At 40.2% G+C, this 14268-nt stretch overlaps 1 protein-coding gene across 2 annotated transcripts in view; it reads left to right on the top strand.

Moving 5' to 3' along the window:
* Window positions 1–11496: 11496 nt before the first annotated feature.
* LOC132894012 (zinc finger protein 883-like) overlaps window positions 11497–14268 on the top strand; it is a 102603-nt gene continuing 99831 nt past the window's right edge. The window contains exon 1 of one of the 2 annotated variants that reach the window (XM_060933195.1): window positions 11497–11586. The gene's annotated coding sequence lies outside the window, so the exon portion shown is untranslated. Of the gene's footprint in view, window positions 11587–11609; window positions 11704–14268 lie in introns of those variants that run through there. The other variant, XM_060933196.1, reaches the window with a different exon arrangement.

The following is a 14268-nucleotide window of genomic DNA, read 5'->3' as shown; positions in this document are numbered from 1 at the left end:
GTCTCAACATGACATTCTATGAGATTACTGCAACTGGCAAGAGAGAACAACAACATCAGAAAACTCTCCCTGCAACCTGGCAACCTGTTGTCTCTGGGATGGCAAGAGGTGGTCTCCACAGGGGAACAGGGTGAATTGGGCCGCACGTTTTAGACGTTTTAGTCCTCTCAGGAACCACTGTCACCAGAACAACAAGAAGTGCTTCTCTCTGTGGTTTTAGGAAATTGAGGTGGTATAGAGGCTTTGCACCATCACATGACTCCCATAGCAACAGTAACCAAGGTGCCATCACAGGTGGCAGCTTGTAGTGCTTCATTCAGATGAGTTAGTTATTGATCAGTATTTTAAGGTTTTGCTGTGTTTTGGGATGTGCAAATCATTTTGAATGAAATGGACATCAGATTTTTTTAATTTACCAAAAGTAATTCATCATCAGGGGGAAAAACGAGAGATTTCTAAATGTAGAAGGGAAAAAATGTCTTGCAAACATTCTCAACGGGACTTGGTGTCAAACTGAGAGGTCAAAAACCCTATGGTAAGCTCATTTCATTTCCACAAAGGTAAGAATGAAAAAATGTGTATATACAGTGGTGCTTGAAAGTTTGTGAACCCTTTAGAATTTTCTACATTTCTGCATAAATATGACCTAAAACATCATCAGATTTTCACACAAGTCCTAAAAGTAGATAAAGAGAACCCAGTTAAACAAATGAGACAAAAATATTATACTTGACCATTTATTTATTGAGGAAAATGATCCAATATTACATATCTGTGAGTGGCAAAAGTATGTGAACCTTTGCTTTCAGTATCTGGTGTGACCCCCTTGTGCAGCAATAACTGCAACTAAACATTTCCGGTAACTGTTGATCAGTCCTGCACACCGGCTTGGAGGAATTTTAGCCCATTCCTCCATACAGAACAGCTTCAACTCTGGGATGTTGGTGGGTTTCCTCATATGAACTGCTCGCTTCAGGTCCTTCCACAACATTTCGATTGGATTAAGGTCAGGACTTTGACTTGGCCATTCCAAAACATTAACTTTATTCTTCTTTAACCATTCTTTGGTAGAACGACTTGTGTGCTTAGGGTCGTTGTCTTGCTGCATGACTCACCTTCTCTTGAGATTCAGTTCATGGACAGATGTCCTGACATTTTCCTTTAGAATTGGCTGGTATAGTTCAGAATTAATTGTTCCATCAATGATGGCAAGGCATCCTGGCCCAGATGCAGCAAAACAGGCCCAAACCATGATACTACCACCACCATGTTTCACAGATGGGATAAGGTTCTTATGCTGGAATGGAGTGTTCCTTTCTCCAAACATAACGATTTCTCATTGAAACCAGAAAGTTCTATTTTGATCTCATCCGTCCACAAAACATTTTTCCAATAGCCTTCTGGCTTGTCCATGTGATCTTTAGCAAACTGCAGACGAGCAGCAATGTTCTTTTTGGAGAGCAGTGGCTTTCTCCTTGCAACCCTGTCATGCACACCATTGTTGTTCAGTGTTCTTCTGATGGTGGATTCATGAACATTAACATTAGCCAATGTGAGAGAGGCCTTCAGTTGCTTAGAAGTTACCCTGGGGTCCCTTGTGACCTCGCTGACTATTACACGCCTTGCTCTTGGAGTGATCTTTGTCGGTCGACCACTCCTGGGGAGGGTAACAATGGTCTTGAATTTCCTCCATTTGTACACAATCTGTCTGACTGGATTGGTGGAGTCCAAACTCTTTAGAGATGGTTTTGTAACCTTTTCCAGCCTGATGAGCATCAACAATGCTTTTTCTGAGGTGCTCAGAAATCTCCTTTGTTCGTGCCATGATACACTTCCACAAACATGTGTTGTGAAGATCAGACTTTGATAGATCCCTGTTCTTTAAATAAAACAGGGTGCCTGATTGATCACACCTGATTGTCATCCCATTGATTGAAAACACTTGACTCTAATTTCACCTTCAAATTAACTGCTAATCCTAGAGGTTCACATACTTTTGCCACTCACAGATATGTAATATTGGATCATTTTCCTCAATAAGTAAATGACCAAGTATAATATTTTTGTCTCATTTGTTTAACTGGGTTCTCTTTATCTACTTTTAGGACTTGTGTGAAAATCTGATTGTTTTAGGTCATATTTATGCAGAAATATAGAACATTCTAAAGGGTTCACAAACTTTCAAGCACCACTGTATATAATTTCGGAACTGCAGCAAGGTGATTATTCTTATCTAGTGAAGTGAACATGAGTGTAAGAGGCAAGGTGCTCAAGCTCATGTTCATATCACTGTATAAAAATGAGCACCTTGCTGCACTTTGTTTGTGAGCCATTTTTTTCCTTCTACATTTAGAAATCTTTTTTTTCCCCTGCTGATGATTAATTACTTTTGGTAAGTTTAAAAAAAAATCTGATGTCTTTGTTTCTTTCGGAACAATCTGCACATCCAAAAATGCAGCAAAACCTTCCTATACTGATCAATAACACCTAACTTGTCTGAATGAAGCACTACAAGCTGCCTCTTGTCATGGTGGTGTAGTTACCATTGCTATGGGGGTCACATGAGGGTGCAAAGCCTCTATACTGGAAGTGCCCCACCTCTATCCATTTGCCAAATCTGATAGTTGATGTCGCTGACTCGCTGTGTTGTCTCAAAGATTCCTTGCCACATTGCAAGTAATTTAGAGCTTGACATGGGTAGCAAAATGAGTATTTTGTCTCCTGGTGCAAACTCCCATAGCCAAGACCCCCTATTGTACAGCAGAAATTATTGTTCTTGTGCCTTTAGCAAATTCTCCTGGGTTAGGTGACTCAGTGTCTAGTTACAGTATGAACAAACAATGCCAGTACAGCTATAGAAAAATGTCAGTTTACCCCAAATCTGACAAGACAAAACAGTTCCATTCTCAAGAAGGAATGAAATAAGCTTCATCCTAATGCAGGGACACACCTATATTTTTATCAAACAATTTTATATTTGTAAACCACAAAGGAAAAAAAAACCCACCACCCTGTAACATGATGAACTGTCCCAACTCTCCCTGTCTGGACATTATATATGTATGTATGTACGTGTATATGTGTGTGTGTATATATATAATATACTTAAAGCAATACAGCCTTTTGATTTCATAAAATTGGTGAAGTTTAGTTCCCTCTGAAATTTGGCCATTGTGATGCATGTTTATTTTTGTAATATCTTTTAAAAAAAATACCCTAGGCCATTCTGTGACTGGGAAGTTATTTAATTTTAGGGGATTCCCTAGCAAATAATGTGCATGAAATCGCTCACTTTCCGCAGTCAAGCAGACAGAGGAAGTCAGTGTGCGCATGCGCACACTTACCTGAGCCGTCGCCATCGTCTTCTTCTTTTGGGTTTTATGGCAGCTGGCATCCAGTGTTGCATTACCGGCATCTACAGGTTTACTTTGACCATGCACTGACAGTTCCATCATTCGGTCACTAAACAAACAGCTGATCACACCGAGGTGCTCGCTGACTGCTGAAACTTATTAGTTTGGTCCCTTGTTTCCTTTCCTTCGCAATACAGCAGTTTTTCTTCTCTTTTCATTACTGTAGTCGGTCTTTCACGTTTCATGCGCACACTCACGTCTGCTATTGTTCTTTCCTGTTTCAAATTTGTATCCCACAATGCACTGCGCAAACGGAGAAACCCCACCACGTCATGTATGACGTGGTATCTTGATGTGAGGCAAGGAAAAAATGGTGGAGAATTTGGGGCCAAGGGGGCTCTAAATTAATGAATTAATTGTTCTTTTAGGGAAAAAAGTAATGAAATCGGAAGTCTATGATTCTAACTCAGTAGCTTTCGGTCCACTAAAAAGAAATGATAATAATTGGGTGTCTGGGAAAATTCTTTTTATAGCCTAAAGTTGAGAAATCTGAAAGGCAGTATACCTTTAAATCCCCCCCCCCCAAATTCAGGTTTAATAAATAATACTACAGTGGTGCTTGAAAGTTTGTGAACCCTTTAGAATTTTCTGTATTTCTTTTATAAATATGACCAAAAACAACATCATGTTTTTACACAAGTCCTAAAAGTAGATAAAGAGAACCCAGTTAAACAAATGAGACAAAAATATTATACTCGGTCATTTATTTATTGAGGAAAATGATCCAATATTACATATCTGTGAGTGGCAAAAGTATGTGAACCTTTGCTTTCAGTGTCTGGTGTGACCCCCTTGTGCAACAATAACTGCAACTAAATGTTTCCGGTAACTGTTGATCAGTCCTGCACACCGGCTTGGAGGAATTTTAGCCCATTCCTCCGTACAGAACAGGTTCAACTCTGGGATGTTGGTGCATTTCCTCACATGAACTGCTCACTTCAGGTCCTTCCACAACATTTCGATTGGATTAAGGTCAGGACTTTGACTTGGCCATTCCAAAACATTAACTTTATTCTTCTTTAACCATTCTTTGGTAGAACGACTTGCATGCTTAGGGTCGTTGTCTTGCTGCATGACCCACCTTCTCTTGAGATTCAGTTCATGGACAGATGTCCTGACATTTTCCTTTAGAATTCACTGGTATAATTCAGAACTCATTGTTCCATCAACAATGGCAAGCCGTCCTGGCCCAGATGCAGCAAAACAGGCCCAAACTATGATACTACCACCACCATGTTTCACAGATGGGACAAGGTTCTTATGCTGGAATGCAGCATTTTCCTTTCTCCAAACATAACGCTTCTCATTGAAACCAAAAAGTTCTATTTTGGTCTCATCAGTCCACAAAACATTTTTCCAATAGCCTTCGGGCTTGTCCACGTGATCTCTCGCTCCTCCTACTCAAGCGAGTAGGACGCTTCTTTGCTTTGCTCCTGCTTTCTTGATCTTTATTTCTATACTTTACTTTCTCATTTAATTTCCACTATTTTTTCATTTTATTTTTCATCTTTATCAGCTTTTAATTTTAATTTAATTTCCACTATTTTTTCATTTTATTTTTCATCTTTATAAGATAAGTTAGCTTTTAAAACAAAATGCCAGGGGGCAAAATATCCTGCAGAAAATGCATGGAACTAGAACAGAGGATTTCTATCCTGGAATCAAAGATTGATGCTCTACCAAAGACGGACGAATTAAAAGCAATATCTCAGGAAAGGAGTACAGAAACAGTGGCTGAGAATGCAGAGATTGCACTCCGACAGACCGATGGCATTGCAAATCGAGTGGAGGAATTCATCGATCAAGCTGGGCAAAATGTGAGTACAGAAAACTGGCAAATGATGGGTGGCAAGCCCAAAAATAAAAACAGAAGAGTAATTACCTCAACACCAGCTTGTTCTACAAATTACAATAGGATTTACAATCCTATGGAAAATTCACAGCCCATAAAGCTTCAGAACAAATTTGAATGCCTCAGGGATGTGGAAGAGGATTTTTCAAGCGGACAAACACATCGTAAAAAGAGATCGCACCAAGATCGAAGAGCTGTGGGAAGAGGCAAAAAGCAGCTCGTTACACCACCTGATCCCACAACCCTTGTTCTTGGTGATTCCACTGTAAAACATTTAAAAGGTCATGGGATGATTATTTGCTGCCTTCCAAATGCATCCATCTCTGACACCAAAGACAGCATTTTGAAACTCATGTCCAAGCATAAAACTATCAAACGTATTGTTGTACATGTGGGAGCAAATGATGTTTTCAGAGAACAGCTGTTTGTCCAAGATGATTTCAGAAAACTTTTTTCTGATCTCTATAAGACTGGAATACAATCTTTTATTAGTGGCCCACTCCCAGCGAGAGGAAGTTTTGCATTTTCTCGACTCTTCAGTCTTAACACCTGGCTTGGAAAAACTTGTTTTTCATTTGGTATGAACTTCAAAGACAATTTTAACCTTTTCTGGAATCGCAGAGAATTTTACAAGCCAAATAGCACTGAACTCAGCTGGATTGGAGCCAAGGTCTTAGTAGACCATCACAGACTTGCAATCTTTTCTCAGCCAGCATTGAGGAAAACAGTTGATAAGATGTCGCAGACGGACATAGTTACAAAAAACAATACCTCTGCAAAGACAAAACAATCATCTTTGCAAGTCGTCATCAAGGACACACAGACATCTGATCTGCCAGACTGCCAAGATTCAAAGACAGACTGCCAAAAATCAGAGACAAACTGCCATACAAAGAACTCACCAATTTCTCGCTCTTCTGACTTCACTACGTCATCTTCATCTTCCACCCGCATGGATTTCCCAAATAGCATGCAGAGATTACTCCCAATGGCTACACTCTCTTTTTCCAGCCCAAATCTGTCGCGACAAGCAGTGTACCCAGTTCATCAAAACTGTGTTCGCCCAGGACTTTCAGCTGGCTCACCATCCAAAAGATACATGTCATCTCCCTGTTTGATGTACTCTGGGTCCCTGCAAATGGGTGTAGTTTTGAAAACCAGCTGGGACCCAATATGCCATTCTCTATTCCTGTGTTGATAAGAAATAGAAAACATAGAGCACATTTAACCCAGGGGGTAAACCAATCTAATCTCCTTCCTGTTTTAAAACAATATCAGAGTGCACAAGCAGATATTACTTCTAGACTTTCTGTAAAGCTAGCTCTTCTGAACGTTAGATCACTTTTAAACAAGTCATTTTTAATTAATGATCTTATCTGCAAACACAATCTTGATTTTTTGCTTCTAACTGAAACTTGGCTGGATCAAGCAAATAGTGCTACCACCCTTATTGAAGCAGCTCCCCCAAATTTTTATTTTTTGAATGTTACCCGACAAGGGAAAGGTGGAGGGATCGCAAATATATTCAAAGTCTCTTTTCAATGTAAACAATCCTCACTTGGTGATTTTACATCCTTTGAACACTTATGTGCACTTGTTACATGCTCTCCTAACATATTATTATTAACTATTTATAGGCCTCTGAGACATTCAGCCAAAGTCTTTCTTGAAGAGTTTGGTGAACTGTTGTCAGTCATTTGCTTAGAGTTTGATTGTCTTATTATATCTGGGGATTTTAACTTGCATGTAGATAATACGGAAAACATTTATGCCAAAGAACTACTTGCACTTATTGACAACTTCGACCTAGTACAACATGTACAGGGGCCGACCCACTCTCGTGGTCATACCCTTGACCTCGTCATCACAAAGGGTCTTACTGTTTCTACTACTGTTGTTGACCTGGCCTCATCTGATCATTTTTGTGTTTTCTCTGATGTTTCTATGTCTCCTCACATTCAGAACAGCTCAACGACTATGGGTAGGAGAGTCATAAAAGACAACACGTGCTCTCTTTGAGCAAGCTCTCTCTCAGAACTCAACCAAAATGTCAGACTCTGTAGATGATTTACTGGAAATTTTTAATTTAAATATGACCCAAATTATGGATGATATTGCTCCATTCAAAATCAAAAGAGTCAATGATAAGCAGAAAGCACCATGGAAGCAGTACCCGGCTGTTAAACTGCTAAAGAGAGAATGTAGAAAGACTGAAAGAAAATGGCGCAAATCTAAACTTCACATCCATTATCAAATCCATAAAGAGATGCTTTGTAATTATAATTATGAAATTCGTAAAGCAAGACAGTCTTTCTTCTCCAATATCATAAACAGGAATATGAACAATGCCCGTGTGCTATTTTCAACAGTAGAGAAGCTAACTAATCCCCCACCACAATTAGCACCTGAACTTCTCTCAGTTAATAAATGCAATGAGTTTGCATCCTTCTTTAAAGGTAAAATTGATAAAATACGGCAGAATATTCCTCATAATATATCTCAGCTGCAAAAAATTGAAAAACTGCAATCACCAATGACACAAATAGATAACTTCAACACAATGTCAGAATTTTGTTTGATTATGAGACTCTTGAAAAAACTGTAGAAAATTTCAGTTCCTCAACATCTGAATTGGACATTCTGCCCACCAACTTTTTTAAGTCTGTTCTTCATCTTATAATTACAGATGTGCTTCAAATTATAAATACATCCCTAGAGACTGGCGTTGTTCCTGTGTCCCTGAAAAAAGCCGTTGTAAAGCCCCTACTTAAAAAAAATAATCTGGATCCTTCAGTATTAAATAACTACAGGCCAATATCAAATTTACCATTCATTGGGAAAATCCTTGAAAAAATTGTCTTCAATAAATTAACTGCCTTCTTGATATCAAACAGCCGTTTTGATAATTTTCAGTCAGGTTTTTGTGCCAATCATAGCACTGAAACAGCGCTGATTAAAGTTATAAATGACATACGTCTTAATACTGATGCAGGCAAAACATCGGTCCTGGTGTTACTGGACCTCAGTGCAGCTTTTGATACTGTTGATCACAACATACTGCTATATCGACTTGAACACTGGGTTGGATTGATTGGTAAAGTCATCAATTGGTTAAATTCATACTTAAAAGATAGAAGCTTCTTTGTTACCATGGGAAATTGTTCCTCAACGTCAATGTCCTTGACCTGTGGTGTCCCCCAGGGGTCGATTCTTGGACCATTACTTTTCAACCTTTATATGCTCCCACTTGGGCAAATTATCAATAACAATTCAATTTTGTATCACTGCTATGCAGATGACACCCAAATTTATCTTGCTCTATCACCTAATGATTATGCCCCCCTTGAATGTCTCTACCAGTGTATCGATCAAATCAACAACTGGATGTCACAAAATTTTCTTCAGCTGAACTCAGATAAAACAGAAGTAATTCTATTTGGAAAAAAAGATGAAAGACTCAGGATTACCATTATTCTTGACACTAAAGGGATTAAAACTAAAGAAATGGTTAAAAATCATGGTGTTTTCATTGACAGCGAGCTAAACTTTGACAGTCACATGAAAGCAATCACTAAAACAGCATTCTATCACCTAAAAAACATTTCCAAACTAAGAGGACTTATGTCAAAAAATGATCTGGAAAAACTGATGCATGCCTTCATCTCTAGTAGGGTTGATTACTGCAATGGCCTTTTCACAGGCCTGCCAAAAAAGACCATCAAACGACTTCAGCTGGTTCAAAATTAAGCGGCTAGGGTTCTCACACGAACAAAAAGAACAGAGCACATTACTCCAATTCTAAGGTCCCTTCACTGGCTTCCAGTAAGCTACAGAATTGACTTTAAAGCATTGCTGCTGGTGTACAAATCTCTAAATGGTACAGGGCCCAATTACCTCTCTGATATGTTGCAGCGGCCTAACCCAATCAGATCTACCAGATCAAAACAGAAAAATTTACTATTAAAACCTGTTGTTAAAACAAAGTGTGGTGAAGCAGCTTTTAGCTACTATGCAGTACAGCTATGGAACCAACTGCCAGAGGACATCAAAAATGCTCCTGCTGTTGGCAGCTTCAAATCTAGGTTAAAGATCAAGCTGTTTTCAGATGCTTTCTGTTAAATAATTAATATTGTCTTCTATACATGTTTTTATAATCTGTACTTTTACAGTTTCTGCATGTTTCAAATTTTACTTAACTTTTATTCTATTTTATTCTGCTGTTTTTTTTCCACCCCCTATTTGAACTTCAACTTCATTTTATTATTTTATTTCTACTGTTGTTTAATTCTTATTATATTTTTCCCATTTATTTTATGTAATTTTATTCTCTATTGTTTTCTGTTTTGCTTTTACTTCTGTAAAGCACATTGAACTGCCACTGTGTATGAAATGTGCTCTATAAATAAACTTGCCTTGCCTTGCCTTTAGCAAACTTCAGACCAGCACCAATGTTCTTTTTGGAGAGCAGTGGCTTTCTCCTTGCAACCCTGCCATGCACACCATTGTTGTTCAAGTCAAGTCAAGTCAAGTTTATTTGTACAGCGCTTTTAACAATAAACATTGTCGCAAAGCAGCTTTACAGAATTTGAACGACTTAAAACATGAGCTAATTTTATCCCTAATCTATCCCCAATGAGCAAGCCTGTGGCGACGGTGGCAAGGAAAAACTCCCTCAGACGACATGAGGAAGAAACCTCGAGAGGAACCAGACTCAAAAGGGAACCCATCCTCATTTGGGCAACAACAGACAGCCTGACTATAATATTAACAGTTTTAACAGGTATAACCCTCAACTGTCCTCATGGGGCTGTCCTTCACAGGAGTGGGGCGATAAAACTCCGACCAGACACAGGGCACCAGGATGGATCAAGCAGGTCCGAGGGGCAGAAGAGGCCAGCATCTCAATCCCAGGATCAACATGTAACTCAGAGGGACAGATGGGGGGGGAGAGAAAGAAAACACGATGTTAGGTATGCCCTAAAAATGACAAGTATTAAATCTGTGTGGTAGGCTCGCAGAGACGAGAGTCTTTACATCAGGCATGACGCACAATGGCATGTTAATATGGTAAAAAATATATCATGACCTGCTCTGGCTGGATGTTCTGTTCAGTGTTGTCCTGATGGTGGATTCATGAACATTAACATTAGCCAACGTGAGAGAGGCCTTCAGTTGCTTAGAAGTTACCCTGGGGTCCTTTGTGACCTCGCCAACTATTACACGCCTTGCTCTTGGAGTGATCTTTGTTGGTCGACCACTCCTGGGGAGGGTAACAATGGTCTTGAATTTCCTCCATTTGTACACAATCTGTCTGACTGTGGATTGGTGGAGTCCAAACTCTTTAGAGATGGTTTTGTAACCTTTTCCAGCCTGATGAGCATCAACAATGCTTTTTCTGAGGTCCCCAGAAATCTCCTTTGATCGTGCCATGATACACTTCCACAAACATGTGTTGTGAAGATCAGATTTTGATAGATCCCTGTTCTTTAAATAAAACAGGGTGCCCACTCACACCTGATTGTCATCCCATTGATGGAAAACACCTGACTCTAATTTCACCTTCAAACGAACTGCTAATCCTAGAGGTTCACATCCTTTTGCCACTCACAGATATGTAATATTGGATCATTTTCCTCAATAAATAAATGACCAAGTATAGTAATTTTGTCTCATTTGTTTAACTGGGTTCTCTTTATCTACTTTTAGGACTTGTGTGAAAATCTGATGATGTTTAAGGTCATATTTATGCAGAAATATAGAAAATTCTAAAGGGTTCACAAACTTTCAAGCACGACTGTATATCTGGTAAGTCTCAGCTCTGTACTTTGTTTTAACCCAAACCAGCATACATTACACCATCGAATGGAAGTGGCGGTGAAGTAGAAAATACAAGTTTTGGTTAAAAAAAATATTTAAATGAACAAATTTTACTGCAGTGTTCAGCTTCGCTCCAAAGGAAGTCGGTTACTCTAAGGAGCAACATCTAACTTCTCACACACAGATCATTAACATTACTCTTTAGATATTTCTGATGCGGGTGTATTGGCAGTTCACCTGGTTCGCAGATGCGGGTCACCTGGGAGGTTTGCTAGCAGTAACGTGTGTATGACGTCACGTGAATAGGGTCTGTAGGGTGGCGAGATTCAAAGATCCGAGTCAGTCAAAAGATCCGAAATTCCCATCACTACTGCAGACGTTTCCCTGAGCCCCAGTGCTCCATCAGTAGGTGGCGGTAAAGCGCCCAGTCGCTGCTTCTCCAGCCGCCTGAAAACACTGTTGAAGAAAAAGATTCCACAGTTTTCTCAGCTTTAGTGGATAAAGGTAATAATCACATTAAATAATTTCTGACAGTTTTGCAGTTCAAAGGAAATAAATAACATTGGCACGTTGGGTTTATTTCTGAAGATTTAAAACCTCATTCTGCCTTAAAGCCCTGAGGTAAGTGAAACTGAAGCTGTGTGGGCGAATCCCAAATGGATCTCCACTTCACTGTTTAAATGCACTACGTTCGATACGAAATAATGCCGTGCATGCCCTATGTAGTGCACCATGCATCCACTAAGGGGACATTTGTAATTCTCCTTCAGGGAGGTGTTTTAGGGTAGCTAACGCGTTTCTTGATGTGTTTTGTGCTGTCCAAAAATATCCAAACTTTAACCCGAACATCTTTCTCTAAAAATAAGTCATAACCCTAGATGATGGCAGAAAAAGTGCATTTATTGTAGATCTCAAAAATCATACAACAAATGGAGTTCGTCTCGAGAAAAGGTGATTACATCGTGCAAAATAATACTTAAAAAACCCCTAGAAGCCCTTCTCTCAGTCAGATGTTCCCTTACTGTATCTTCTTACGTCTCCTTTTAACTATGGATAACGCTCATCTGATATGACTCCCGTTATTTTTTTTCTTCAATGAAACCCATTTTTCTTGTTTTAATTAAATTTCCTTATACTGTTATTCATGATCAAAGATATGTGGAATATCTACCCCTGCCGTGCCTGACTCCATTATTTTCTATTTTCAGTGTGTTCACTCGACCTCCAGTTTCTCTTAAACCTCCTGTCCTCGAAACGACCTCCTTTTCTGTATAAAAAAAAGTGTGAATACACAGAGAGTATACCATCAGAACTACGTTATCCAAAGCTTAGACATAAAATGAGATTTAACAAACAATATGTCCGTACACAGAAGGTTATCTGTTTTTCCCTTATAAATGTCCGACATAAGCCCCCTCTTTTTGACGTGAGTCCGAATGCAACTACATTACTCAGTGGTCACATTATCAAAGGGTAAGGTTACACTGACAAGATTACATGAACAAATATTCATACCAACTAAATCATACGCATATGCATCATTGGTATACTGATTGTATAACAACACAAGATAAAAGAGTATTATATGTTAATATAGTTACTACAAATACTGTATGGGCAGTGGCTAGACCTGGCTTGGAGCCGGTCTAGAATGGAGAAGTAGGACGACTCCTTCCCTCCACTAGTCCGAGGGTTCACCTTGGGCAAGTGATAGTACCCTCTTGCCCTCCTACCTAAGATTACAGGTCAAAGTGCTGGCAGCAGGGCGCTGGTAGATGCCAAAGGCAGATGAACCTATATTGGGTCAATGGCAGAGGCATCAGCTGGCATACAGAAGAGACACTGGTTGGCCAATGAATGGCAGCACTGACTAGTTAGTAGTCACTGCGGGGCAACCTCTTTATCTCCTAGGTTTGTTGCGCGTTTGTGTACCACTTAGGGTCAGATACTGTGGTCCAGAGAGGCTTTTCGGTGGGGGCACAACACCAAAAGCCTTTTTTTTTACCGTGCAAGGCATGATTTGGGATGCTTACGAGGAAGTGTTCCACCTAATATCAAAGTCCAGGGTAAACCACTCAAATCTACAAACTGTTTCACGTACCTGGGAAGTGCAGTGACTAACAACAACTCATCAGACACAGAAGTTGATAGACGGATCCAAGCAGCTTCCAAGGCTTTTGGAGCACTCAAGAAAAAGCTTTGGTCTAGACATGACATTAGACTTGTCACAAAGATAAATGTTTACAACACAGTGGTTCTACCATCTCTGCTGTATGGTACAGATTGCATGACCCTGTACCGCAGACACATCAAGAAACTCACAGCCACACAACTCCAACATCTACGACAGCTACTGAAGATATCTTGGAAGGACAGAGTGCCAGATGTGGAAGTCATTGAACGAGCCAACACAGAAAGTGTTGAAGCTCTTATTGCGGCCGCACAGCTCAGGTGGGCTGGACATCTAGTGAGAATGCCTGACACCCGTCTCCCAAAAAACGTCTTTTATGGAGAACTAAGCTATGGCAGGAGGAACCGCGGTGGCCAAAAGCTAAGATACAAAGATAGACTAAAGCGCCACATGAAGATGTGCTCTATAAATGACTCCGCATGGATAGAAAGTGCTCTTGATAGATCTAAATGGCAAGCAACCATACATCAGGCCAAGATCTCAGTTGAAAAGGATAGAAAGGCAAGATATCTCAGAGCACATGCAGTTATGGCCCTTTTCCACTACCCTTTTTCAGCTCACTTCAGCTCGCTTCAGCTCACTTCAGCCCGACACGGCTCGCGTTTCGACTACCAAAAACCAGCACGACTCAGCTCGTTTCAGCCCTGCTTAGCCCCTAAAACTCGCACCGTTTTGGGGTAGGGCTGAAGCGAGCCAAACCGTGCTGACTGAGGTTGGGGGCGTGAGCAGACACTCCCCTGTGCACTGATTGGTGAGGAGGAGTGTCCTCACATGCCCACACACGCCCCGCGAGCGCGCTGGGATCTGTAAACACCGCAAACCCGGAAGAAGAAGAATTACGAATTACGAGAATTTCTGAAGCCTTATGCGCCTCGCCTCATCTATACGCTCTTGCCAGTATCTGTTGGCGTTGTCAAGCCACAGCACCAAGACCAGCAACACTAACGACTCCATGTCCTCCATGTTTATTGTTTACTATAAGGGTCGTGAGACTA

This window comes from Neoarius graeffei, chromosome 11 (assembly GCF_027579695.1).
Source record: "Neoarius graeffei isolate fNeoGra1 chromosome 11, fNeoGra1.pri, whole genome shotgun sequence".
NCBI lineage: Eukaryota > Metazoa > Chordata > Actinopteri > Siluriformes > Ariidae > Neoarius > Neoarius graeffei.
The sequence above is the reverse complement of the archived record's forward strand: the minus strand, read 5'-3'. Positions and strand labels throughout refer to the sequence as shown.